Raw genomic sequence first — 26,064 nt, forward strand, 5'->3', positions numbered from 1 at the left:
CCTTAAACATTAAAATTATGAGTATTAACGTTTGTATATTATAATTTCTATGTATTTTCATCATAATTTTTTCTGAATTATAAGTTGTTTTCGACATTGTGTCATTGCTGACATCATTTAGCAGCAATGATGACACTGGCACACAAACACGTTATAGACCCTTTAAACATGTATTTGTGACCTGGCGATAACAATGATCAGAATTCTTCAAATGTACCATTTCACAGCCATATCAGGTTATTACTATTTCTACTGCTAAGTGAGTAAAATCCATGCAACAAATATCTGTAACTGAGTTGGGATTAGTCAAAATAATAAACAAATTTATGATATGACCCCTTTAAAATTTACTTATAAATTTATCTGAGATGTTGTGAATTACTTTTCTTATTTTTTCCAGTTCATACTGGCTCAGCAGTCATAAATGTTGTTTTGAATTTATCATCCTCTTACTCGTATTTCAGTGGGCTCTGAGAGAAATGCTGAAGCCTTTTAATCCCCAGCAGAGAGTTAAAATGCTGAGTAGCTAGTGCTGGATTAGCAACAACTGCAGTATATATCCAGCTAAGTCATTAAAGATCTCACAATTTCATAATTTTACTTTTTGATCACTCCGTTTTTTTTAAATGTTTCTTCTTTCTTCTTATTGTCAGAAGAATTCTAAGCAGCGCTCATCATAGTCTTTATCATTACTACTATGCAGTGAATACATTATGAATGATCAAAAATTCACTATTAGCCTTGAGAAATGTGCTAAATAAAGGTTGAAAAAAAGAAGCAAACATAAAAACAACAACATAAAAGTCTTTGTTGAACTGAAGATCACAACAGACACATTAACAGGTGCGTGTCTGAAATCAAGCAGTGCTTATAACTCCACATGTCCTCCACTGAGACACGAGGCCAAAAGCAACAGACTGAGTCGACATTTGTTTCTTTCTCAGTGTTTCTCGATTTCTTTCTCGTTTTTGGTCTCCTTCTTCCTTTTTCTCTTTTTTAACTGTCCAAACATACACGCACAAGCATAAACAAACACAGCTACATGCATGCGCCCTGCCAAAGAGAGATGATGAATACCCTAGGCGGATGGACCGAATTAAAAACAACATTAATGAAAAAGCTCTAATTGCAGCCATTTATCAGCCTGTCCAGTGTTGAACTCCAAGCCTTACAGATACAAATCAGTGTGACTCCTTAAATTGTGTATGCGACTGAGCAGTGTGAACATTTTCCACACTGGAATTTATGTGCACTCAGTTTTTATGCAGTGCAAAAAACGCCCCCAAAAAACAACAACAAAACCCCACAAAAACTACCAAAAAACACAAGTTTAATTCAATTCAAGCCAGTTCAGTTTTATTTATATAGCACCAAATCACAACAAAAAAAACATATTATATGTACACATTATAAACTTATATTAACTGTGGCCAAATGCTACAAATGCTGAGCATTTACAATGCTCTGTTTCCAACACTTTGCACAGCATGATGTCACCTGTAATGGTCCTCTCAGGGACAGCCAGGTGACGTCTTACCAAATCGAGTCCTGTTACGTGAACTTTGAGTTTCATAGGCTGTCTTCACAAGATTGAATTAATGAGTCACCATAGAGCTGCAGCCAAAAAATATGAATTTTATGCTTTTGTCAACATATTTAATATAATTCAGCTCACTTCAATTCACCAAATCACAACAACAGTTGCCTGAAGGCATTTTATATTGTAAGGTAAAGCTTTAAAAATTCTGTAAGTTAACTCTAAGTTCTCTTTAACTGTCAGACCACTTCTTTGAAAATCAGCAGCTCTTGAAGTCAATGAAAACATTTGAATTGTTGGACAACAATACACTTGCACTTACCACAGCCTGTCTTAGCAATGACAGAACCCTATATCCACCAAATAAATCTAGAAGTTCCCTAAAAATGAGCATCAAAGTTTATCCAACTATTTTAAGGTGAGAAAAATAAGATGACTCCAGCCCATTTTGCAACAAACCAGTTATAAAGTAAAAAACTTAATTAAGAACAAGAAACAAACAATGTGATTGTTTCATGGTTATAAGGTGTTTTAGGTGTTGGTCAAGTTAGATGGTGAAGCAATGCCACTAATTCAGATTGCGCTGATAACTATTTACTTTGCTTTTGGTGATTTCGTGTATGGAAAAGTTTCCTGGTTGTGTCATATGTGGATATTTTTCTTACTGTTTCTTTTCTGTTGGCAGAACACAGAGAAAATGTGTTCTCTGATGAGTTTTCCAGTTTGAAGGTTTGATACAATCAAAGCATCATTTAATCTGGAGTTGAGTTCATCAGATTTTGCTACCATGCCATATAAGTTTTGTTTTTCCAAATTAATCTCAGAATCTTAGACAAAGGCTCAGAGACTGTTTCCTTAAAACGTGTTTATGCGCCCTCGCAAGTAAGTGCATTCACCTTTAAAATTAAAGTAAAGGGTGGGGAAAGGGATACAAGACTAAACTTGCCAGAGCAGCAGTCAGAATAGCCACAATCCATGAGGCTTTTATATATCACTGCTTTCACAAGACATTTCAACATACAAGAACCATGCAGTGTGAAAAGATTTAGTGAAATCTCCTATTCACAAAAATTTCCCTGCTAAGTACAGGAAAAAAACTTATTTTTTTGATGATGCCACTGCAGAGAAGCTATAACATGATGAGATCGTGAAGAAAGATCAAAATTTGGCAGTTGTGCTACTTTAGTAAAACTGTACAATGGGCATAGGTTATCTGTAATCACACACTATATTATTTTATAACCTTGTTCACGAGTGACAGGAGAAGGGAGCGAGAGATCGACAGACGGATTGGTGCTGCGGCCGCAGTGATGTGGACGCTGTGCTGCTCTGTTGTGGTGAAGAGGGAGCTGAGTGTAAAAGCAAAGCTCTCAATTTACCGGTCAATCTACGTTCCTACCCTCACCTATGATCACGAGCTGTTTGTAGTGACCAAAAGAACGAGATCGCAGATACAAGCGGCGTAAATGGGCTTCCTCTGAAGGGTGGCTGACCTCTGGCCATCCGGGAGGGTCTCAGAGTAGAGGTGCTGCTCCTTCACATCGAAAGCATCCAGTTGAGGTGGTTCAGGCATCTGACAAGGATGCCTCCTGGGCGCCTCCTGTCTGAGGTGTTCTGGGCATTTCCCACCGGAAGGAGGCAGACCCAGAACACGCTGGAGAGGTTATATATCTTGGCTGGCCTGGGAACGCCGTGGTGTTGGTTAACTTCAGATGGATGGATATTATTATATAGAATTTTACTATAGGTATTTTGCTTTGCTTTGTTAACTTGTTTAAACCATGTATTTAAAATTGCATCTGATTAATAAAACCAGGTAAATAAAAGTCACAAATTATAAAATCTATTATAACTTATAATATCTAAATCGGTAATGGCTAACCCTGGGGTAGCTGTAGCTCAGGTGGTACATCACCTCATCTGTTATTTGGAAGGTTGGTGGTTTGATCCCTCCCATCTGTACGCAGGATACTAACCCCAAATAAATGAGCAGCATTTTGTAAATCAAGTGACAAACAAATAATGATTCTTACAGACACAAATAAAAAATTATAAATTGGTTGTTTATTTTTTAAAGTCCTTTATTGCTTTTGTCCAAAACATAGGGTTAGAGTGAGTAAGGATTTGGGGTTAGGATGACTTAGACTTCAGGGTTACCCAGATGGACCTATGCAGGCCAAACACTTGATCCCTCAGTAAAAACAAGCTGCACTTGAAATGCATTATAGGGCAAAATGTACTGGAGATACGCGCTACACTGAAGCTCCTGGTGCACAGTTTTTGTGCAGATGTTAATGTCAGGGGAGGTTTGGAAATCTGCACTTACAGAGTCACCAGAGTGTTGGCGACTTTCACACACTTTGTGCCTCTTAACTCGATGACCCTGCTCTGTAATTTCATGTGGTCAGCCCATTCGTGGCTGAGTTGTAGTGGTTCTTAAAGACTTCTGCAATAAAACCCTTTACTACCAGGAGAGAAAAGAATTTACAACTGACTTGTGCAACACTGGCATCCTGTTACAGTACCATCTTTGAATTTGGTGAGCTCTTTTGAACAACCCATTTTTTTCACAAATGTTTGTAAAGGCAGATGTGCTTAGTTTGAACTAGAATTCAAACTGAGCGTTGTGGCCCAGTATATTTGTCCATACAGTGCATTATGTCAGCCAAAGTCAACTTTAGACACAGTATGGTATCGACAACACGAGTTAATGGCGAGCAGTTATCCAAGCTGCTGCTGGTACATGCATTTGTTCAGCTTTGTTCAGAAGAAAAGGAGGCAGAAAAAGGGTTTCTTCATCTAAATAAAGACAAAATTCAGGTAGGAAATGGAAGTTTTCATTTTTACAACGCAGAACAAAGCTGAAACGGTTCCCATAAATGTTGTGCACTTAGCTAGCAGTCATGTTTGAACACCTTAATCCACAGATTCTCTCCGGTAATCTCATCTTGCTTACTTTAATCTCTTAATTAAACAGTCTTTTCGAAGAGAGAGAGTGAAAGACAGAGTGAGAGAGATTTCCTCTCTTAGCCTTTCACCTCTTACTCCCTCAAGCTCTGATTTACACTCTCCTTTAACACAGGTTAGTGATTGGCTCTCAAGTAATAGCTGTGAATGCCAACAAGACTGAAACCCTGATTATAGCTCCTCCTTAATTATATCCTGAAATCTGTCAGGCTCCTGGCTCTTTTTGTTTAACTGCTAAGTCCAGCATTCAAACTGTAATAAGAAATGTGTAATATTTATTTTTTCTATGGGGTGTCATTTGTATATAAAATCTATGTCTTGCTCCTATTTCTTTCATATAAGAAACATTTCTAAATGTGACAGGTGAGACCTGATTCTGGGAACCGCCCCTGGTAGGCGGAGCTGGTCTGTGTCCCTTTTATAAGCTCAGGTGTGGGCAATTAGGTATTCTCTAACAAACCTGAAGCTGCAAGTGCTTGGTCCAAGTCGGGCAAGTTGGCACTTTTAACTTCTTTCTATGAAAGTTTGATGCGGGCCCCCTAGCCTTCTGTTAGAACGGTAGGTTATAGAAAAATGTACCACTTGACTTCTGGCTGTTTGGCAGAGATTTACAGTTATTTGCACCCTTGTAGGTGGGAAACATCGTGTCAGAAACGTGTAGTGGACTTCATCGCCGCTGACCCACATTTATTAGGGTGTGACGCAAACTTGTGGACAGGTACCGAAAACAATACAGTTGGAGGGATACTCCCGCTGCGTTTTACTGTCCAGCGTAAGTCATCTCCTGCCTATATTTACAGAGTACCGAGCTGCTGCTTTGCTGACTGGATTTGTGGCTGCGGGCAAAGGACCCGACACATCAGTGTATTTTAACTTGTGTATTTTAACTTGTGTATTTTAACTTGTTTTAAGCGGTGCGCGGTGGGCCTGAGTGAAGACGGCACTGAAATTTGCCTTTTTTTTAAAAATTTTATAGTGCCCATTTGGTGTTCTGTGTGAGTTGCCATTCTTTGTTAACGTGGTGATATGTGGATTTGTTCTTAACCGGTTCCCCGCAGCGCTTATGCTGTCTCACGGGCAATCATATAATTTTATCGTTGTTTTTTTTTTAATCATATTTAATAAAGTAGAGTTTTTAATTGTTACACGGTTACTTTTATTTTGTATCAAAATTAAACCCTTTTTAACTGACTGTGCGCCTACGGCTCTGTCCTATTTTAAATAGGTACCTACCACAGGTCACATAAAGTACAACATAGTCTTTGGCTGAAAAAATAGTCATGTAACTGTGTCATGTGTTGTGTTTAGATTCACTTGGAAAAAGCATGAAATGTCTTTCATGAATCCAAGTCATACAAACTCTGCACCGAAACGATTAACATGTTTTTGCAAGAAAGCTCACATCACTTCTATTTTATACTCTTTCCACTAACTCCCAAAAGATTTTAGGATTTGCTTTAAAATTTGTGTTTTAGCACTGACGGAGAGCTAAATGGCCAGGCTCCATTTAGCTTTTGGCACTTTAGCTTTTGGCACTTTTGGCACCACACACTTAGCACTTAGTTCCTCCTACGCTGGCGGCGCATCGGGCAGCTAGTGATCTCCATCGATGTCGGTCAGCAGCGACTGCTTCGAGCTTCGTCCCAGGCAATGTCGACAGTTCTCAGATCGTCCATGAATGTTCGACGCCATGTGGTCTTTGGTCGGCCTTGCTTTCGCTTGCCAGTGTGTGGACGCCATGTCATGGCAATCTTAGCTGGGCGATGAGGGGGTAGGCGTAAAATATGTCCCGCAAAGCGAAAGCGCCTTTCTGCAACAACATCGGCTAATGGGCGGGTGCCTGCTCTTCGTAGGACCTCTTCATTTGTTATTCGGTCCCGGTAGGAAATTCTCAGGATTCGCTGCAGGCCACGTTGTTGAAGCACGTTCAGGTGTTGAATAATTGCACTTGTTGAGCGCCAGATTTCACTAGTGTAAAGTGCAGTAGGGAAGACGATAGAGTTCAGTAGTCTGATCTTGACCCTAACATTCAGGGAGGTCGAGTTCCAAATAGGTTGGAGACGTCGCAGGACATCAACTGCCTTCCCTACTCTGGCGTCGACATCCCGATCAGAGACCCCGTCATTCGAGATGATGCTGCCAAGATATGTAAAATTCTCCACCTCTTCAGCACGTTGTTGGTTGATCATGACAGGAATGCAGGCACGTGCATAGCCAACTCGGAGTACCTTGGTTTTTTGGCGCTGATTCAATTCAATTCAATTCAATTTTATTTATATAGCGCCAAATCACAACAAAAGTCGTCTCAAGGCGCTTCATAGATACAGAGAAAAACCCAACAATCATATGACCCCCTATGAGCAAGCACTTTGGCGACAGTGGGAAGGAAAAACTCCCTTTTAACAGGAAGAAACCTCCGGCAGAACCAGGCTCAGGGAGGGGCGGCCATCTGCTGCGACCGGTTGGGGTGAGAGAAGGAAGACAGGATAAAGACATGCTGTGGAAGAGAGACAGAGGTTAATAACAGATATGATTCAATGCAGAGAGGTCTGTTAACACATAGTGAGTGAGAAAGGTGACTGGAAAGGAAAAACTCAATGCATCATGGGAATCCCCCGGCAGCCTACATCTATTGCAGCATAACTAAGGGAGGATTCAGGGTCACCTGGTCCAGCCCTAACTATATGCTTTAGCAAAAAGGAAAGTTTTAAGCCTAATCTTAAAAGTAGAGATAGTGTCTGTCTCCCGAATCCAAACTGGAAGCTGGTTCCACAGAAGAGGGGCCTGAAAACTGAAGGCTCTCCCTCCCATTCTACTTTTAAATACTCTAGGAACAACAAGTAGGCCTGCAGAGCGAGAGCGAAGTGCTCTAATAGGGTGATATGGTACTACAAGGTCATTAAGATAAGATGGGGCCTGATTATTTAGTTCTTAATCCAACTTTCGTCGCCTCCCTCTGCAGGGCCGCGGTCAACTTTTGGAGGCCTTCCTTAACTCTGCCATTGCCGGTCGCAAGCCTGGATGAGGGTTGGGCGTGGGGCTAGCAACCTCACCCTGTAAAAACTCCAACTGCTACGGAAACAGCAAGTGAATCTCATTATCGACTGAATCAGGGCGAAGATGATCGGCGACCCTTAATGACGGCAGTGGAGAAAAGCCCTCGGGTCGTCCACTGCCCGATGCGTCGACCAATTTTCGACCCAAAAGAAACTACTCGTTATGGAATATGGAATGTACGGACTCTGTACCAAACAGATAAATTGGCCCAGCTTCTATATGAATTTGACTCGTACCGTATGGACATCTTGGGCATCTCAGAAATGCGATGGGCAGGAAGCAGGAAGATGGTTAGTGATGGAAAGATGGTGCTCTACTCTGGCCATGCCCAAGACCATGCACGCGGCGTGGGCTTCATCCTCTCGCGACATGCAACAACATCATTGCTGGCCTGGAAGCCCATTTCAGACCGCCTAATCTTGTCTCGCTTCCAAGCTAGGCATGTGAAAGTCACAATTCTTCAAGTATACTTTTGGCACCATACTGCCAAAAGTCTTTGCAGCTAACAGCTTCAACTCTGATGTGAAGGCTTCCTACAATATTTAGAAGAAACATATCTGTGAGGTCAGACACTGATGTTGAGCAAAAAGGCCTGGCCACATTCTCTGCTCTAATTTATCCCAAGGGTGTTCTGTCGGGTTGGGGTCAGGACTCTGTGCAGGCCAGTCAAGTTCTTCCACACCAAACTCACTCATCCATGTCTTTATGGACCTTGCTTTTAACACCGATGCACAGTCAAGCTGGAACAAGAAAAGAGCCATACCCAAACTGTTCCAACACAGTTCAGTGCATGAAATTGTCCAAAAATGTCTTGCATACCTAGGTGTTTGATTTTATACACCTGTGGCCAATAATTTGCATTCTCCACTTATACTGTAAAGAGTTGGGGAAACAAGGATTTGAAGCTAGTTAGTTGGCGTTATTTAAGTAGAACAGAAATTTTACCAAGTGCAATTGGGATCTCTATCTGGGTTACTTGCTGTCTGACCTAATAATCCTGCAGCTGATCCGTACAAGCCCAAATTCATATTGTTTTGAGCACCCCTTGACCTATAGAGACCCAGCAGCCATGTTAACATCAGGTTTAACTATACAGGAATTATCCTTTAGTTATTTTGAATTGTCCAGTTGAAGTTCCTCTTAACGGGCTCTTTCCTTGCATGTTCCTGTACATCTACAATTACTTTGCTAGAAACAGCAGGGACAGTTAGGAGTTACTGTATTCCCCCAAGTAAAAGTCCTTTTTTTGTTGCTGAGACGTTGTGATTATTACACTGTGTAGTGTTTTTTCTTTAAAGTTTCTATGGCAATGAGTTATTTTGGAGTAAAACAGAAAATAATTCAGTGTATCCATGAGGTGGTTCTGCAGCTGACACGGTCATTTTGATGTATCCCTATACAAACAAACATTGGGTTCATGGCTACTGTGCCTCATTAGCTGGTTGTTGTTTACATCTGCATTGCTTAATCTATTGGCTGACCACCCAGATGGAACACACACAGAAACACACATTTCATTACTGACACAAAACCTCATACGGCACAAACACAAATGGTCAGAACGAAGTGAACTCTGAAAAATACAAAACACACACATACAAACACACACATACAAACACACACATCCCTCCAGTCATAAAGTCAACAGACCAAAACTACACCATACAGCAGAGTTGAGATCAGACTCTAGATGTGCCGTGCTGATCCTGCTTCTTGTTTGTGTGTGTCTGTGTGTGTTAGTTTAATCAAATGCTAATTAACCATTCATTTGTGTTTTTACTCTGTTTTACCAAATGTTATTAAACAAGTACAAATTGTGGAACAATGTCAGAATAATGTTCCTCAATGTAAAATTGTGAAGACTCGAGAGAATTTGGAGAAATTTTTGTGCAGAAGGGAGAATCGTGAAAATCTGTATTGTGATCTGCATTAAAAACAGATGTGACTGTGTCATGTAAATCACTTAATGAGCTCAGGAACACTTCTGGGATTCACTGTCTGTGAACGCAGTTCACTGTGCAATCCACAAATAAAGATTAAAGCTCTGTCATGTAAACATGATCCAGAAACACTGGATTGGGCCAAAGCTCATTTAAAATGGACTGAGGCAAAGTGGAAAACTTTGGTCAGAAAAATCTATATTTGATTTAGATTTTTGGAAAACATGGAGAGGGACTTGTTATCAGCACTCAGTTCAAAAACCTGCATTTGCGATGGATGGATGAATGAATGGATCTCAAACCAGACAACACCCCAGGTGCAGGCTGTGTAAAGATACCCCTGGCCAGGTGGCCAGCATTGTATACAGAAACATCTGTGCCAAATATGGCCTGGAAGTCCCGAGGTCAAAATAGGAGACGCCCCCAAGGGTGGTGGAGAATGACCGAGCTAGGATCCTGTGGGACTTTCACTACTTATGGAGGGAGTGAACCTTCAGTCTTGACCTGAGCGTTGAAGTAACCATGTTACTGAGATGTGTCTGTTGCCTTTCAGCCTTGCCAATTACTTACTTGTTCCTCTCTTCTGTGCTGAAGCCCCAGAGTTCCCCTTTTGAGAGAAATCTGTGTGAGAGAGAGCAGCTGAGGAGATTCTGTCCCTGTTCATGTGTGACTGGAACTCTGAGCTCATTAATGGACTTTCCTCTCCTAGGACCTTGTAATTAGAGATGTTGGATTTGTCGCCTCATGAAGATTGTGTAAATAGTCACTTTTCATAAGCACTGTAAATAAACTCACTCAATCTGATCTGCAACATCCTGCATATTGAGTTTGTCTCATTTGTTATGGTAATTTTAACAAATTTTTGAGCTTTTTCCTACTGACGTTGTCATTCATAGAATTATCTATTTTTATGGTGGCTCCACAGTAAAAGAATAAATAACAAAATAACGTAAATGATTAGCCAAAACTTTTATTATTACACTACAGTCTGAGCAATGAGCTACCAGAACTTTTTCTGTAATTTTCCACATTTATTTCTTACAATTACAGTTTAAGTCCACAGTGTCATGCTGATGGATTTCTTCTAGAGTTGAGTGGATTGATCCCAATGTCGGATCCAATACCGATGCTGGTATTGGCATTGGACTGATACTTTGTCGTAGCCCACTGAATTGTGTTAAATAAAGTTTAAATGTTCATTTTGTAGCCTAAAGCACATTTAAGCAAAACAGTGGTTGACCCAAAGCGTTTTAGAGACGGACACATTTACATTCCAGGTGTCCAAAACCCAGTTTCAAAATAAATAAAAAAGGTGAAAGGTATGTTTTGTTGTGTTAACCCTTTAAAGCCGGTCGGAGCGGACACTCTCCATTTTGCGCAACTTTTTTAAAATCCCGGTAGCACTGCAACCGCTTAAGCTAGCGCAATAATCTTTTTGCATATGAAACCAGAGGAGTTGTACTTACATCTTATGCCATCAGCTTGTCCTCGGTCACGGTTTCCTTCCACATATAGCTTTGCAAAAACTGCATAAAAAGCACTTACAGCAACAAAAACATAATATTCCAGAAACACGCTTTGCCGATCCGATCAGCTGTTTGTAATACTTCCTACGTCCATCAGCGTGAACTATCGCATGACCGCATGACCTGCCCGAAACCGGAAGTGACGTCATTTTGCGGAAATGTAGTTTTTTACCATCGTGGCCTTATGAGCCTATACTGGTGTTTTTAAAAGTTATGTTTGACTTTATGACTTTCTGTGTCATTTCTGGGATGCTGAGGACTCATATTGCACTGCTGGAAAGTTTATTTTGATGCACATGCTGTTATTTTGCAAATTTGCACTATAATATATTTTTTCGTTTTTCCTGCAGTATATGAAATTTGGTGTATCTCAAAAATAAAACTATGAAGACACTTAAAATAAATTTCCTTTGGTGGGAAACTAGTTTGTGCAACTTTTTTGTATTTACAGTTTTGAGGGATAAGCCTCTTAAATTTCTCTAACTACAAATATATGTTAAAAAAGCAAAAACGATTTTCAATTTTTTTGTAGTTTATTGCACTTTTTTGCAATTTATGTAATTACTATGCACTTAATGCAGACATATTATTAAAATGTGGGCTATAATGGTTGTATTGATGTATAGCAACTTGAAATGCTCCAAAAAATGGCTCCACAGCATGTAAAAATATAATATAAGCTCTGGCGGACTTGGTTCTATGGTAGGTCTTAAAGGGTTAACTAAGTATTGTGGAAAATGATTTAGTGATCATTAAAATATATTCACACTTTGCAAACTGATGTCTCATAAATCATGACACACTGATCTCCCCGCTGCCTCTGTAGGTTGAAAATATCAGTATCACTACTGGCAATATTGGTCTCATATTTACTTGGATTACTACAAACATTTTCAGTATTGCACAGCACAGATTTTTTCCCATTAACTTCGGCAGCATTTCCCAAAAGGTTGATTGTGTTCATCTGGATGTAGCGTTTGTGGGAGAAACGTTTCGTCACTCATCCAAGTGACTTCTTCAGTCTCAGCTGACTGCAGGTTTCCCCAATCTTATAAACGGTATATTTTCATAATACCTGAAACCAGCGCACTGAATGAACAATGGGCTGTGAGGTCAGTTAATCATCATTAATCATCATTAATATGCAAATTCTCATGACCATTGATCAAAGACCATTGGTCAACAGTACCATTCACGGAAAGTTGGGAAATGGCTGCAATCACAGCATTGTAAGATGGTGACAGCTGTACCCTCCTTGATTTAGAGATGGTCTTTCCCTTTTCACATAAATGGCCTCCTTGACTCCAGCGTTCCTCCCTGTCCAGGATGTTACATCCTCATCCTTGGAAGAGTGTCCACTGGCCTGTAGGTGTAAAGACTGCATTGTCCTGGCCTCACGAGGTAGCTCTTCTGTGTTGTGCCATCCTCTTAGCCAGAGGTTGTTTGGTTTCCCTGATGTATAAATCCTGGCAATCCTCCTGGCACTTAACAGCGTACACTATGTTACTCTGTGTCGGGGGACCCGATCAATGGGGTGGACCAGTTTTTGGCGCAGCGTGTTTTGGGGTTTAAAGGGGCTTATAAGGTTGGGGAAACCTGCAGTCAGCTAAGACCAAAGAAGTCACTTGGATGAGTGATGAAATGTTTCTACCACTGAAAACGCTACGTCCACCTTACCTGGATGATTGTCATCAAGACATTCAGCAACATTTCTTTATCATAAAGAAAAACTGAGAAATACTCCTGTAAGTGCACTTATCTGAAACATTCAGTGTGTAATTAAACACTAACAGAAATGTTTGCTGGTCTGGCCCTTTCAAGGTAAAGAGGGCTGTATGTCACCCACAATGGAAAATAAGTTTGGCTTTCCAGATTTATAGTTTAAAACAGTTTTGTTTTTTTACCATGGTTAGAAAAATAAACATATAGTATCGGTTTAATCGCCCCAATCTCTTCTCGCTTTCCTTTCCATCCACGCTCAGCCCCCTCCTGTAGCTCTAGCTTAATGGCTAGATGCTGAAGATAAGTACCACAATGCAGACTTTATTGACATCTCCAATTTATCTTCCCAATACTCAAAGAGCTAGCAATGCCTATGGTTATGCCAAACACTGAAAAGCAGACACGGAAGCAAATGATTTTTGATGATTGCAAACAAAGCTGAAGTGTTGTGGATATTCCACTGACGTAATCTTAGCCTCTGTGACTTGCCAAAACTCCACACTCAATACGCACACATGCACAAACTTCTGCACATGCTTTATATTTTGACTTTTTCCTTCCCTGCCTTGTTTCTCTTTCCTCATAGTCGTCACAAACAACAGTTGCTGATTTTTCACTGTCTGTAATATTGTTCTCCAGCAGCCTTAAAAGACGCGCCTACAGTGTTTGTGTGTGTGTGTGTGTGTGTCTGTGGTCGTTGTTGGCACAGCATATCTGCAGTGGAAAGAGCTGCGGGGAAATTTTGACACTTTTCCCTCCATAAAAGAGGCTGTGAAACCTGGAAGTCTCTACTCCCTCCTGAGGTTCCACTGAGCATGTCTGTCTTTTATCCCACCTCTGCAGAGTTTCTTCTAGTTCAGCTCTTCCACTGTCAGCACAACAAAAGTGAATACAACTGCCCTTTCTCAATAAAAAATCCTCGGTATGCCAGATAATCCTCACAATATACTTAGATTAGTTTTCACTGAAAATGTTTCTTCAGTGGAAAGTTTAGTTCTAGTTACAGCTGATCCCCCTCAGTACTTAAGTAATTAATTCTGTCGTTACCATTAATCAAAGAGCAGCAAATTGTTAGACAATACACGTTATTTACTATATTAGGTTCAGTCATAAGTTTTTTTGAAATGATTTACCTCATCATTAGTGGTTTTCTCAAACAGACACAAATTCAACAAGGTGCAGGAAGCACTCCTCTGAGATTTTGGTCCATATTGACATAAAAGCATCAAACAGTTGCTGCAGATTTGTCAGCTGAACATCCATGATAGGAATCTCCAATTCCTCTGACTGTGGAGACCATTTGAGTGCAGTGAAGTCACTGTCACGCTAGTTGCTATTTTGAGATGATTTCAGGACTGATTGTGGTCTGTGAGAGTAAGGAGCAGAAGACAGAATGCATGTGTGAATAAGAAGGAGACAGGTGTAACAGTGAAGCTGCAAGGAGTAGAAACTGAGATGGAAGAGTTTAAATATCTGGGGTGAACTACTTCAAGCAACACTACACAGGTGAAGAAGAGAGTGCAGGCAGGGTGAAGCTGGTTTAGTGAAGGGGGTGATAGCAGCAAGAGTGAAAGAGAAGGTTTACTGCAGAGGCCTGCTGTGATGTGTGATTTGGAGACACAGACACACAGCACTGACAAAACAACAGGATTAGAAATGAGTACATCAGATTGACAGCTCAGGTTGAGAGCTTAATAATTTGCAAATCTTCGATATAGTCAGCAGCATGGTGGTTAGCACCGTTGCCTCACAGCAAGAAGGGCCTGAGTTTAATTTCATACTTTTAATGACTTTTAACTTTAGGTTTTACAGGAAGCAAGTGAGTTGGTGATGTGAATCATGTTTTGAAGTTTATTGTAGGTCTTTACCTTCACAATATAAAAAGCTTTGAGGCGACTCTTGTTGTTTATTAGCACTGTGTAAAAAACGAATAAAATTAAATTGAATAAAACTGAATTTTCACTTTTATTTTAGTTTATGATGAGCTAGGAGTAAAACTATAGGTGATCAGTAATACTGATCAGTAATAGAAGGTTTAATACAAAAACAAAATAAAATGAATCATTAATCATATAGTTTAACACAAAGTAACAGATATAATCATATTTTCAGCCCAAAATTATAGCCAACGTCTAATAACAACAGCACAGTGTGCTTGTTTAAGGCGTGCAGGTGGTGAGAAGCAGCGGGGGGACCAGAGTATGTGCTAATGGGCTGCTCTCAGCACAGACAATAATAACAACAACAAAGTGCAGAGCTGAACGGGCCCCCTTCAACCGTTTCCAAATGTCATTCCAGGCCTGGGTGTAATGAGGCTCAGAACAGAGTTGAATGGTTGGTAATTGCTGAACAGGGGAAATGGTTTGTCACCATAGCTTCCTTTAGTTTCCCAGCTTCCTCTGTCTGTGAGTATGTGTGTCTGTAGACATCTGTCCTCTCATGTGTCAGATTTCTATCACCGACCTGTAAGCCTCTTGACCTGATTGTTGGCATGCTACAGGGAATGGGCACAGTGCAGTTCCCCCTAAACGATAGCAAAAAGAAAGAAAAAAGAGCTTACGCATAGTTTTGCAGATCAGACCAGCAGATGTCTGAGTTGTCCTGCAGGTGCAGAGGGAAGATATGTTTTTGGCGAGGAATGATGATGAGGAAAGATAAGAGGAAAGGTTAGAATACTTATAGTAATAAAGTAGTTGGATAAAGCATGGATCACTGCTGCCAGTGGTCACCGATGGTATTGCAGTAAAGGTGACTACAGATACCCAAAGAAAATCTTCCATATAGACCTCTAAACAAGGTCAATATATTATTTTATTTCATGCATCTTCTCTGATAAAAAAAACATTCCCACATTTTCCAGGATGTAAAGTTATGGGATGAGCAGAAACCATCAAATATGTGACGATTAGTCTAAAAAGAGAACCTTCATAACAAATCCCTTCTGCACTGCAGCCTTGTCAGAAAATCTTACATTAAAAAGACGGAAGTTCTGTTCCAAAGAATGAAGACTGCAATACCAGCTCAATGTTAAGTTATTGCTTGTCTTGTTTTTTCCACGTGTGTAACATGACGTTCATCAGCAGAGGTAATTTGCAAAGCATCTCAAGGTCTCAAGGTTCTTTATTTGTCACATGCATAGTTATACAAGTATAACACACAGTGAAATGTAGCCTGACACGCTCCTCGACATGTGCAAAAATTGGGGGGGGGGGGGGTGTAGAGGAAGAACATTATATATATATATATATACATATAGTATATACACTGGGTGAATGTGCAGTAGTAGCAGCAAGCAGGTGAATTCTGTACATTAATATGAATAGACATCTGACTATTTTACAGGATAGACAATATAAACATATTTAAAATTAAAGGAATTGAAATGTACATTGTGCCTTGGTTTAGAGTGTCTGGAAGAGTCCTGTCTCAGTCAATTATATGGTAAACGGCCTGTATTTATATAGCGCCTTACTAGTCCCTAAGGACCCCAAAGCACTTTACATATCCAGTCATCCACCCCTTCACACACACATTGGTGATGGCAAGCTACATTGTAACCACAGCCACCCTGGGGCGCACTGACAGAGGCGAGGCTGCCGGACACTGGCGCCACCGGGCCCTCTGACCACCACCAGTAGGCAACAGGTGAAGTGTCTTGCCCAAGGACACAACGACCGAGACTGTCCAAGCCGGGGCTCGAACCGGCAACCTTCCGATTACAAGGCGAACTCCTAACTCTTGAGCCACGATCGCCCTGATAGGTGATGTGAGAGGGCGGGTGTGTGTGTTTAGGGCACGGATGGCTTGGGGATTTTAACATTTGCTTGTACAGTCAAAGGTGGAATTACTGGGACATCCGACTCTCAAAAGGAAAAACCGCACTAATTCAAAAGACTAGCTTGGGGATAGAAGCTCCTCTTGAGTCTCTCTGTCCTTGCCCGGAAGATGCGGAACCTTCTACCAGATTGCAGAAGTTGGAACAGTTTGTTGCCAGGATGGGACGGGTCCTTCAGTATCTGCGCTGCTCTAGTCCGGCATCTCCTGGTGTAGGTGTCCTGAAGCGGGGGGAGAGCAATCCTGCAGCAGCGTTCTGCTGTACGGATCACACTCTGGAGAGCTTTTTGGTCCTTCACACAGCTGTTCCCAAACCACGATGTCATGTTCTGTGTGAGGATGCTCTCCACAGCGCCTGTATAGAAAATCCTGAGGATCTTTGGAGAGACCCTGAACTTCCTCAGTTGTCGTAGGTGATACAGGCGCTGCCTAGCCTTTTTGGTCTGGACCTGAATGTGGGCAGCCCATGTCAGGTCTGAGGAGATGTGGACACCAAGATACTTGAAGGACTGCACCCTCTCCACTGGAGCTCCATTGATGATGATGGGCTTGTAGTCTCTGTGCTGACCCCTTCTGAAGTCCACCACCAGCTCCTTGGTCTTGCTGACGTTCAGCTGGAGGTGGTTGTCCTGGCACCACGATGCCAGATTCTTCACTTCATCCATGTAGGCCGCCTCATCGTTGTTGGAGATGGCACCCAACACCACTGTGTCGTCAGCAAACTTCACAATGGTGTTGGAGCCATGGGTGGCCACACAGTCTGAAGTGTAGAGGGAGTAGAGCAGTGGCGAGAGGACACATCCCTGAGGTGCTCCTGTGTTGATGGTGATGCTGTTGGAGAAGCACCTGCCCACCCTCACCACCTGAGTTCTGCCAGTGAGGAAGTCCAACACCCATGCACACAGACGGCTGTTAAGTCCCAGATCCCTCAGCTTTGCGAACAGTCTGCAGGGCACTATTGTGTTAAACGCTGAACTGTAATCAACAAACAGCATTCGCACATAGTTACCCTGTTTCTTGTCCACGTGGCTGAGAGTGGTGTGTAGGACGTGGGCGATGGCATCCTCTGTGGATCTGTTGGATCTGTAGGCGAACTGCAGCGGATCTGTGGTGTCTGGGATGGAGGAGGAGATGATGTTCTTCAGCAGCCTCTCAAACACCTTCATTACTACTGAGGTCAGTGCAACTGGCCGGTAATCGTTCCGGGATGAGGGTTTGCTGTTCTTGGGCACAGGGATGATGGTGGATCTTTTGAAGCATGTGGGGACCACAGACTTCGCCAGGGACTCGTTGAAGATGTAAGTGAACACACCTGCTAGCTGGTCAGCACAGCAGCGTAGCAGACGGCTGGTGATGCCGTCTGGCCCCGCCGCTTTCCTTGTGTTCACTCTCCTCAGTGCCGCTCGGACGTCATGCTCCGCGATGCTGGTCACCGGTCTCTCGCTGATGACGTCACTGTCCTCGGTAGTCAGGCGGTAGATAGCATTAGCCGCCTGGCTAACCTCGAAACGGGCGTAGAACTGATTCAGCTCGTTGGTGAATGCAGAGTCGGCGTTGATCGGCGCAGTGTCCCTGGCTTTGTAGTCCGTAATGGTGCGTAGTTCGTGCCACATACTCCGTGTGTCGCCCTGGTGGAAGCGGGACTCCACACGTTCCCGGTACCGGCGTTTGGCATCTCTCACCGCGCGCCGCACGCCGTATGAGGCCGCTTTGTAGGCGCTCATATCGCCAGTGGCGAGACCCGCGTTGTAGGAGGCGGTCCTGGTGTTTACTGCAGTGCGGATCAATCTGTCCATCCACGGTTTCTGGTTTGGGAATGTGGTGACTCTCGCAGTGGGGATAATCTCCTCCGCTAGCATATTGACGAAGCATACTGCTACTTCCGTAAACTCGTTGATGTCGACTGCGCATGCTCTGAACATGTCCCAGTCTACGTCGTTGAGTGCGTCCTGTAGCGTAGCTTCTGATTGGGCAGTCCACCGTTTTACCTCCCTCTTGGTCACGTCTTCCCTCCGTATGCTTTGTTTATACTGGGGAATGAGGAAGATGGCGTTGTGGTCAGACTTCCCAAAAGCCAGGTGTGAGACAGCTTTGTAGCCCTGCTTGTATGGCGTGTAGCAGTGATCCAAAATCCGATCCCCTCTCGTTGGACACGAGACATGCTGGTAAAAGTTTGGCATGACTTGTCTGAGGTTCGCTTTGTTAAAGTCTCCTGCTACAATGAGGGCTGCGCCCGGGTCCTTGTTTTGAAGCGAGCTCAGCACATCATGTAATTCGGACAAAGCCATACCTGTGTCCGCTTGGGGTGGGATGTAGACCGCCGTGGCGATGACTGAGGTGAACTCACGGGGCAGATAGAAAGGGCGGCACTTAATGCTCAGGAACTCCAGATGTGGCGAGCAGCCGCTGGAGAGAGTAGAAATGCTCCTGGCATCACACCACTTTCTGTTTATCATGAAACACACTCCCCCACCTTTGGTTTTGTTCGACTCTGCCGTTCTGTCCGTGTGGAGCACAAAGAATGAATCCGACGGAGTTACGGCCTGGTCCGGCACGGTGGGGGTCAGCCATGTCTCCGTGAAGCACAGAATGTTGCAGTCCCTCATGTCACGTTGGAAGGTGACCCTTGCTCTTAGGTCATCGAGCTTGTTCTCCATGGATTGTACATTGGCCAGTAGGATACTGGGCAGTGGTGCGCGATGCGCCTGCTGTCTCAGTCTGTTCCTAATACCAGCGCGTTTTCCCCGGCGCTTCTTTGTTCTGCGCCTCGGATGAGCGGCCCGTCCTTTGTTGTTCTCCGCGCCGCGTAGAATCTCTGGCGGCCAGGAAGGGTCAGGTTTAAAAGTGTCCAAGATTAGATGTGCAACCTTGGCACCGATGTTTACAAGTGATCCACTGTCGTATACTATAAGACTAGAGGATTTTGGGATGTAAACCAGAGCAAAAAATTGGTAAAAAACAAGAAAAGTGGATAGTCGGAGCGGAGCGGTCAGGAAGGCGTCCGGACGTGGCCGCGCCATCTTTCTTCACTTCTCAGCATGCGGTGCTGTGTCACAGTGTTCCCAAATATCCCTGTTTGTGTGAAACCCCCCAAAAAACAACTTCTTCACACTACTAGACTGATTCATTTTCTGAACAGACGTTGTCCCATAGACTTTACAGCAAAATAAAAAAGGTAAATTGTGGTTTGTGTGAGGTGCTGATGTGAAACTGGAGGTTTGTAAAGAAAGGTGATGTAGAATATTTAATCTTAGAGCTTTGGTATTGTAATGAAGTCTCTGCCTGGGTGGTGTGTTTGTAAAGAGCAATTTCCATGTCATATTTGATCAAATGTGATGTTGTTGAAAGAGTGCTTCACTCGCGTCTCGAGTGTCTTGGCTGCCTTACACTCTCTGTAGTAGCTTCCCAGAAGAAAATCAAACAGCTTAAGCACATGTCAGCGACATCAGCACATATAAGAACCATATTTTTTTGAAAATGGATATGCATGTTAAAACTGGCAAGAGAGTTTTGCCTGTGTGAATTGGATGTATGAACTCAACATATGTGCTTCAGTCTCTACAACATTTGATATGCAGCTTAAAACACCACTGAATACTTTTGTGTAGTAAAATGTAGCCAGGGGGATGTTAATGTTAAGACTTTCTCATAATTCAAAAAGGCCTTCGGATCTCCTCATCCCATCTATCATCTGTCCGTTGTCTTTACTGCTTATCACATTGATTGTGACCGTGGCTGGGCCAAGAGGTGGAGTACACCCTGGTTTTCTCACCTCTTTAAGGAAACAAAGTATTGCTAATTTCACTGAACAGAACCTGCAAATTTACCAAAGTGCAGGCAACAAAGTTAATGTTCAAGATGATAAACAAAGTTGACTAATTAGCACCTAAAAGTGATCTGGTTGAGACCTTCAGGACACACTTTCAAATTACTGCTTAGTGTCCCCAACTGATTGCTGAAGGTTGCAGGCTGTCACTGTGAAATCAGTCGGTAAACCTATATTTACACAAATCTACAGAACTGGGTCTTATGGTACTATGTATCATTGTATATAAAAAAATATATAATGTCATTGGTTGTTGACAGTTGCATGATTTAATATTATTTATAATAACAAATAAAAACAAAATATATAAATAAAATTACTGCAAAAGGTGAGAAATTGTTTTTGAACTCTACAGTCGAATGAAATGAAGGCATCCACTTGTTTTTCTGATAAGATTAAAGTAGTCACTGTATTTGGAAACGTAGGTTTTGTTTGTTATTAAGAAAATGAGCGCAAGGCCATAATTTCCCATCCAATTGGGTCTATTTCTCTGGTCTTAGTTATTTTGTATCCGTGGCTCTCTTCCACAGCATGTCCTGTTTTGCTCCCCTCACCCCCACCCAGTAGCAGGAGATGGCCCTGCCCCTCCCTGAGCCTGATCCTGCTGGAGGTTTCTTTCTGTTTAAACAGAGTTTTTTCTTCCCACTGTCGCCAAAGTGCCAGATTTTCTCTGTATTACTGTTCGGTCTTTAGCTAACAATATAAAGGTCCTCAAGGCAACTGTTGTTGCGATTTGGTGCTATAGAAATAAAACTGAATTGAATTGTTAGCTTTTTAGCAAGAAATTATACAAACCCACCATGTGCTTTTTTTATATGCAAAACTGAACATTTAAAAGCCAGCTGGAAAGATCCTCTTCAATCATTCTATGCATGTAATGTTTGGATATGAAAAAAGCTTTCTTTCTGTGAAATCTGTTTTCATTTAAAAACTTGTATAAATACACAGAATCTAGCCCCAGTAATACTGTAAACTGCATATGTGCCTGACTAAACATGCAACATCAATTACTTGACTTTCAGTATCCCGAAATTACTGATATGTAGTTTGGTGTAAGATCAGTCTGCATCACGTAGATCTGTCTGTCCAGCATATTGTTATTCTGAGCCCGTGTAAAAGAAGGCAACAACTTGGCGTATGAGAGAGTTGCCCAAGCACATCTGGTCTTGTGTGTTATTGCAGGTTCATACACGTGTTGGGTCTCTGTAGTCATGGCCTGTGTGTGTGTGTCTGGAGCAGAGCTGCAGGTGAACGCCAAAGGCTACCATAATCACAGGTCAGGGTCATTACGTTTTTTGGTGTGTGTGAGAGAGAGGGAAATAGACGAGGGTGTTTTGAGGGTGAACAGGTGGTGAGCTGGTGTTCAAAAGCAAAAGAGAGAGTGTCCAAGAGACAAACGGTGCTTAGCTGCAAGTATACCATGAACTGGATCAGATTTTGGTGGTTCTAATAATAATTAGTCCTTTGCTTTTATGTATTTGTTTTTTTGCTCTTGCCAATGAATTGTGACAATATGTGCTACAGTAAACAGATAAACCTTTTGCAGGTAGCCCCATGAGATCCTACTTTTGTAACACCTCCGCCCCATTCATGCTTTAGCTACCTCAGTGCTCTAGTGCCACAGATTAAATCCAATGTTACTTAGAATCAGTCTCACTGGAGACCACAAGTGCAGCTCTTTGCAACACTCCTCAGCAAGCTCTTGAGACCAGAAATACCTGGCACTGTGTCTTATGAAATGATTGTTTTAGTGTTTGGTGCCATCATTCTTTGTTTTCTCTCTTTCATCTAATTCAGTTCATTTTCTCTCACCCTGGATCAAGTACGGCCATTCATCAAAGCAAACTGGTGCATGACTGTCCTTGGAACAATCTGCTCAATAACTAGCAGATATAGAGGCTGGAGCGGTCGCAGTAGAAGGTATAAGTTTGAATTTGTCAGCCAGACGACTCTGCTTCATGTCCTGTTTGGGAACTTTGCTTTTAACTTAGTTTTATCTCCAGTCATTCTTTTTTTCTGCTTTTACCCACTAGTAAGATAAAGATAAAGGCCCCACAGTAAAACAAAGAAAACCCAACAATCACACGACCCTCTATGATCAAACACTTGGAGACAGTAGGAAGAAAAAACTCCCTTTTAACAGAAGGAAACCCAGCAGAACCAGGAGACATGACAAAAGACACGCTGTTCGAAAGAGCAAGAGATGAATAAAAACTAATGATTAAAAAAACCCTGGGAAACCCTGAGCAGCATAAGCCTAATGCAGTGCAACTAAGGGAGGATTCAGGGTCATCTGATCCAGCCTCAACTATAAGCTTTATTGAAAAGGAAAGCTTTAAGCCTGAAGTAGAGAGGGCGTCTGAACCCAAACTCTAAACTCAGGGCTGGTTCCATGGAAGAGAGGCCTGAAAGCTGAAGGGACTGCTTCCCATTCTACTCTAAAAACCCAGGAGCCACAAGTAAGCCTGAGACTGAAGTGCTCTACTGCTTTTGTAAGTGTGCATACGTGAAGAGTCTTACCATTGTGCATAATTTGGGGATTCCAGGGGATTTGATAAGTATTTACAGTGTTTGACAGTGTTTGACAGTGTCAAATGTTTCAACTAGATGCAATGTGTTTAACAAGAATGAATGATGATGAATCAATGCTTGTCAGTACAGCGAAGTAAAACAGAGCTGTGCTATAAAACTATAAACTGTCTCCTACTCTCCAAGGAATGCTTCTTAAAACGTTAAGGTGGATGGAACCCGTTGTAAATCTACCTAACCTGCTGCATTTCTAAAACAGCGCAGCCCATGCAGATATACTGGTAACATTTGGTAAAGGAATTCCAGTAAGGCCATTTGCAAATATGGCAGTTTACCCTTAAGACCCATATGGAAAAAAAATATTAAAAACTTATATGATTTACTCATGAAAGTGGCCACTTTCTCATTACTTTCATATATTGTTTTAGTAAGTATCCAAAACATACAAGTTTCATTTACATAATTTTTCAAGGGATCTTATATCTGTTTTCACTCTTGTATACGTTTCATACAAGTTTCACACAAGACAGATACAAACTTTATAAGCTTTATATATATCTTTTCCATATGGGGACCTAGCTTGAAAACTGAATTTGATCTGAAAATGAGTGCAAGGCCATAATAAAATTGGTGTATACAAAAAGAAGGCAAGACATATTAGCAGGTTTACCTTGCACATTGTTGTCTATAATATCTAATCCACATGGTTACCTTTGGTTAAATTTTTGTGTTTTTGGATGTTGCTCAAGCATTTTTTTTCTCTAGGGGAGTAAAATGAACTGCAAATTTACCACCAATCAAATACAATAAAAGATAGTGTGAAAAATACCTAACTGTGCTTTTGCTTGAAACAAAAACAAAACACTCTCTTTAAGATTCAGGTTCAAGGTTGGGGGAAAAAAAGAACCACCTGCTATATTTAGCATCAGGACCAATGCCGCCAAACTTTGACCTTTCTGACCCAGGGCCAGGTGTCAGGGGTCAAATGTCATCAAGCTGAAATGACGGTTTATTTTTAGTGCAAACAAGACTGCTATTTAAGGCTACATAAAGAGGCTGGTCAGATAATTATACCACCGATTGGTCGGCTGCCATTTATCCACCCACCATACAGGTCAATTGCAGCCATATGTGGACAGAGTAGGGGGTCTGCCCCACTGCCACCATCTCTGTGTGTGTGTGTGTTTGCATTAATTTTCTCCTGTGTAAATGTTGACATCTTTCCTGTGTTGCAAATGCACACAATTATCGCATCGTCTCATGGATGTATATATATATATATATATATATGGCTGCACTGTGTTGATGGAACCATTTCTCTTAGGCAACCTTGTATCACAGTACGTGTGTGTGGTTTATCCGTATAAATCTTAGTATCTCTCAGTTGCTCTGTTGTTATTGCAGCTTCAGCTAACGCTCTTCAATTTGGCTTCAGAACTCAAAACATGCTGTCGACCTTGAGGCAGCTGTCCTCCCACTGTGGTGGAAATCAAATCTCTCTGAAAGGTTTGTTTACGCCGCGCCCTCTCGAACCACCCAGACTCTGGGCTGACGATGACAGTTTACAGTATGTTCCAAGGTAGGATACGGATTAAACTGTCCGCCAGTGTGACTGAAGAGCATGACAGCCACATGAAAGAAAGCACATCAGTATGTCACTCAGTTTTTGAAAAGTGCATTTCATAAGCAAATTCAAAAAGAAATACAGGGATGAGTGAAGAGTTTCAGTATCGATGTAACTGCATAATTTAAGAAAACTTTCTCACCTGTGAAATAACTTGAAACAGCTACAACAGCTATTACTGACAAAATTATGAAATTATGTCACAGTTTCTTTTTACAGGTTTAGTCTTCAATTCAATTTAGACAAAATAAAATTGCTACATGTAACATGTGAAAGGCCACAGCCGGAGAATGATCAGCAGCAGTTTCAGTTCTGTCTCATTACAGTGATTTTTATATAAATGCTCTGATAAAGTCACAAAGTTAGTAACTTAATGTCAAACACAGAATGAGCCTTGCTGAGCTAAAAAACTCTGAAAATGAATCCAAATAAATGGTCACGTTTCTATGCTTTCAAAAAACCCACCTTATTAGTACATTTTAGGTTTGTACATTGCATAGATTGATCTTAACTCTGGTAAGATTTTTTTTAACTTTAATTAATGGTATAAAATGTGACCTTTCCAAAAAGGTGCACAATTAGCTGCATTGTATTGACTAAATTTTCATTCATAAATTTAATAAATAAACCCGTGCCTCAATTTATTGTACTTACAAGTCTTACCAGTTTAAGTTTATTTATTAAATTTATGAATGAAAATTTAGTCAATACAATGCAGCTAATTGTGCACCTTTTTGGAAAGGTCACATTTTATTTACCGAGGTGTTGCACAGCAGATGGATCCACATGTTGATTTTGTGCAAATTTTATACCAGAACTCCCTAAGGCTTGGTTTGTGTCTCCTCCAACTCGTTTAAGTTTAACTTACCAAGCCTTAGGGAGTTCTGGTATAAAATTTGCACAAAATCAACATGTGGATCCATCTGCTGTGCAACACCTCGGTAAATAAGTGAACAGCTAAAAGTGCCCACTCTTACTGCCCATGCAGAGTTTGATCTACTTTACATAAAGATGGATTTCAATTCAGTTCCTTTCAACGTTATTTATATAGCACCAAATCAAAACAATTGGTTCAAGGCACTTTGCACTGTAAGAGAAAGACTCTACGATAATACAAGCCCACAGCTAACCAACCAACCATAAATCAAATAGAAAAACTTGTCGATGCATGAAAGGTTTTGCTTCAAGTTGGATTAAACAGTCAAAACATAATAATCAAAGAATAAACTAAATATGTCACACAGTTTCTTTCTTTTTGTTTATTTATTTTATGTTTTTTCTGGATCATCATAGCCCACCTCAAAATCTGCTACGGGTGTTTGAGTTTTACAGCTCGCAAACAATGGCTGTCAAAAAGGCACACACACACGCATTGGCACTAGAGGATACACTGGTTTAGACTTTTACTCACATTTCTGAGATGACATTGGAAGTGTAAATGAGACTACTAGTTAATATTAGCTTGTTTGCTCAGCCAAACTGGCAAATATTTCTACATTTTA

Source organism: Diplotaxodon limnothrissa, linkage group LG4 (assembly GCF_057381915.1).
Source record: "Diplotaxodon limnothrissa isolate DT_005_m linkage group LG4, D_limnothrissa_male_GT1.1, whole genome shotgun sequence".
Lineage (NCBI taxonomy): Eukaryota > Metazoa > Chordata > Actinopteri > Cichliformes > Cichlidae > Diplotaxodon > Diplotaxodon limnothrissa.